Here is a 4,725-nt window from a genome sequence, read left to right on the forward strand (position 1 = left end):
TGTAGGGTATTATACGGGTCGGTTTTTTATTTGAAAATTTTTTTTTTTTCACACCATTTCCATCGGGTCGGCGACAAAATCAGAAGAAAGAGTGAGTGTGAGTGTGGTAAGAGAGTGAGTGACGGCAGCGAGACAGAATAATATTAATAATTAAAAACAACAGTAAAAAACCGAATTAGACGTTCAGATTGTGTTCGTATACCGCCGCGGACATAGGCGCCGCGCGAAACGTGCGATGACGGCACTGACGTGGGAAACGTCGTGGTCATCGTGGTCGTCGTGGTCATCGATGTCGATGTCGATGTCGATGCTGCCACCAACGCCACTGCAGTCGCAGTCACCGCTGGTGCCGTCACCGGCCAGACGACCGGTTTGAACCAGTTTGACGGCGCGTGAAAACTAAAATTGTTGTTACAGTCGCCCGGCCGTCAAGTTCGGCATCGAGCACGCGAGATGGCTCCTTTGGACGTGCCCCGGGCACTGCTGGACGGCGAAAAAGTGGTGAAATGGGACGACGTGAGTACATCGTTTAAAACGCAGCATAAAGCTTATAAAATTAGTACCTGCTAAAATCGTTAACCACTTTATGATAATGCGTAGGTATAATACTGCGGTCTGCGATGACGCTGGTCGCGGAAAGGAGTTATTGTATATTATTATAATAGTAACGTGTGTAAATAATATATTTACAATATGTCAATATATAGACCGATTGACGTCATCTTTATACAATAATATTATTGTAATAGTAGTAATGAATGATAATATATTATGTCTATTATAATTTTATCATGAACCGAAGCCCGTTATTGATAACGTAACGGTAGTGTGCGAGCAACAAGTAGTGCCTTCATGTTAGAACGATATTATACAGATACAGAGTTATTACTTGTTACTACTACATAGTAGCAGACAGTAGTAGTATAATAGTATTAACGTTATTATTATTAATTGAGTAAACCGCAATAGTGGTAATAATATGGTGATTAAACTTTTCAGTCATAAGAGTGATGGGTTACTCGTGTTATATATCTACCTATATATATAGACCGAACGTAGTACTTATATACTCGGTATTATAGTGTATACTGCATTAATGCATTATACTATACATATAGTGTAAATCCGTTGTTAATGTATATAATGTTTATATATTAATAATGTAGTGTTTTCCGAACGCGAAATTATTTACGTAATGGTTACGAGATGATAATAGGATATTCGAGAGAATAGAAAGTATATCGAAATATGTTACGATGTTATTATTATTATTATTATTATATATACCACGCCGCTGATGACATTTATAGTTCTATAGGTCATATTGGCACGGTGAAAAATGATTACAATAATTTCACACGAATATACGATTAAAAAAGTCGACGCGTGAAAGTGAGTGGGCGTAGGAGCAACTTACTGTTTTCACGAAAAAGTGTTTTTGAAATGAAAAGTATGTTAGTACGCTCAAGAAAAATACTTACGTACTACTTTGTACATATTATAATGTTTAATTAATATATAACAATATGATATAATAGGTAAAATAAATACAAAATAAATAATATAATTGTGTACCTATATGCAGTTTAGCTAACTGTTTATACACATAAACCTTCGTATTTCTTTGATGTTGTATTAACATTTTTATATAGAATGCGCATAATGTAATATTATTATTTTAGTCTGTCGTAACGTATAATAATAATAATAATTGTAATATTATGAAAAATAAATACTTAACAACGTGCCCGTGGTAATGGCCGGAGACAGCATTTAAATATATGCTTACACTTAAATATTTTCGAAAAGCTTTTTAAACACTCTGTTTTACTTAAAGATGACGTGGTGTCCGACATTCTGTTTTACTATATCAAATTCGAGGATTATAATATTATATATATCAGATTTAGTTAGGTATTAGTACAAAGGCTTACATAGGATTTTTAAGGGGGCGGGTACAATTTAAAAACTCGATAAACAAACAAAAAATATACTCAAAACATAAAATCCAATTAAAATAATGTCAATGAGCAAGTTAAACCAAAAGATCCTATCTCAGTACCTAAAAATATTTTTAAAACGTTTCCTTTGTTTGTTTTTTTGTTTTTGGTAATGAATTCTATCATTAAATTAAAATGGCCTTGACTAATACATATTGTGCTTTTAACTTTTAACCGGAACTTATAACAACATTATTTAATTCCAGAATACTATTCCATTTTTTCTAAACATATTTAATTTTTACTATTTTTTAGACGAATTAAAGTTTGATTTAAATATTTTATTTTAGTAGTTACTAAACAGTTTTCTGTAAACAATTAAGTAACTATTAATTTTCACCCTAAACAAATATATTATCATATTAACATAGGTAATAAAGTTTTAAATATGTTTGTAAACTTAGAGATTTATATCCCAAAATAACGCGGTACCTATTATATCGTATAATATATTATTATGTTTGAAATTTATGAAGTTGTTATGATATATCATATCCGGGATTATAATATCCTTATTATATATTTATGCGAAATAGGTTCAACAATAATGTGTTTTTGTATAATTCCAGACATAAATTTAAAATTTTAACGCCTCAGAACAGTTGGAACTAATTTTTTGTCCAATCATAATAATGATGAATGTATATACCTATGACATGTATTTTTGACAATAAAATAAATTTCAAATCAACTTTATAATTAAATAGGAGAACAAATGTATCACAAAAATAAATAAACAATATTTTATTATCCTTGTTATCGAGGAACATGATCATGTTGCAATAAAGTAGCCCCAGGACACTGTGCTAAAAAGCACATGAAAAAAAAGTTTGTCGTTCCACAATTGGCGAATAGTAACAAGATTAACTCGAAGATTAATAATATAGAAATGTTCTAACAAGATTTCAAACTTGCAACAAATAAATTATATTGACTCAAATACTATGCCCACTATACGTCACTGGTCCCTGTGTATAATATATTTAGAGGTACAGAATCATTTAAGCACAAACCTTTTATACTTAATTATAATTTATATTTAAACTATGGTTTCATTCAAATACAGATCTTTCAAAATGTTTAAGTACCTATATCTATATCATTACATTTTGTCTATTGTTAGTTTTAGCATTTTAGTCTTGACATTATTGAGTACTTGTCCATTTTATCAAAGTTGTATGCGTATTTCACACTACATAATGTTAAGCTACAATAAGTTTTAAATAACAGCCATAGAGGCATGCTATACGGAGTTTGGTAAATTCTGGTAAATGCAGTGTTTGGCAAGTTCCTTAAAAAAAGGAATTCGTTCCGTTCCTTGTTCCTTAAAAAAAAAAAGAATTCATTCCTTTGTCGTTCCTTTGGAAAATGAACGAGTTCCTTTTTTAGTTCCAAATAAAATGAAAATCCTTACTTAATCATTAATGTTTTTTTTTTCATATGCATACTTCTTTAGTTTTTAATTCTTATATAATATACAAGTACGTTCATATTTTATAATTCTATTTTGAGGTTTTCTTTAAAATTAAATTGTTAGCCAACGTATATCGATTGTATAACGTCGATAGTCGATAACGATCACTAATTAGCAAAATACATTAAACACTTTAAAAAAAAATATATCTTAATTTCAATTATTTACATACTTATATCTGTATAAATTATTGGAACTAGAAAGGAACGAACAATTTTGTTATTTTTCCTTGAAAAAAAGAACTAGTTCATTTTCTCGTTCTTTTTTTATAAAAAGGAATTCGTTCCAGGAATCCGTTCCTTTTGGAACTCGTTCCTTCCAAACACTGGGTAAATGTACAGACTTTTTTTCACCATTCTTAAAAGTGAGTGACCCCCCATTTTAATTATTACCATGTGCGTTATAAAATTATTTAGATAATACTTGGGTATAAGATTACATTATTTACTTGATTCAATATTTATATCCTATCGTTATTAAGTGAAAAATAATTTTGAGTTCATAATACATTTATTGAACAAAAACGTTTTACACTCTTGCACCTACCTAAAAAAAATACGTATATTTAAGTAAATATAATTATAGTTCCGGATCTTCGGGGACGTGTTTCGTTGGACTAAAAGCGATGAGGACCGCAATATATATATGTATACAAGACTTGTTTTTGCCGGAATGTCGTCGCACTGCAGTACTAAACAACACTTACTCCTGTTACAATACTACGTACTACAGGTACTAATGTACTATTACACTATCACCGTATTCCCCGTGTAAACCGTGTGGTTACACGTTATCATAATATTATATATGGAATAGATAAAAAAAATACGAATATACTTCACCGCAGTGGCGTATTTAGGAATTTTGATAGGGGGGGGATGAAATATATAATAATAGGTACACTCAATAAATACGAATATAATATACATTTTTAAAATCCTTTAACTTGTTGAGTTTAGTGTGGATCAAGGTGAAATAAGAATCAGCACAAATTGTATAGTACCTAATAGCATTTATTATAAATTCATACTAACGACAATCCCATGTTTAATACAATAAACAAAAAAAAATAGTTATAATACAAAATCCTGTTTTCTATTTTTTTGGATGCTCAGTTCATCGATAAGCTTATCTGGCATGATTATTGTATTGACCGATGACATGCAAATAAAGCCAACACATTAAGAGGATGCTACACCCGTATGTGTTGTCTCCGTCTTACATAAGCACGACATAGCAAATTGTCGTTCA

Source organism: Acyrthosiphon pisum, chromosome A1 (assembly GCF_005508785.2).
Source record: "Acyrthosiphon pisum isolate AL4f chromosome A1, pea_aphid_22Mar2018_4r6ur, whole genome shotgun sequence".
Classification (NCBI taxonomy): domain Eukaryota; kingdom Metazoa; phylum Arthropoda; class Insecta; order Hemiptera; family Aphididae; genus Acyrthosiphon; species Acyrthosiphon pisum.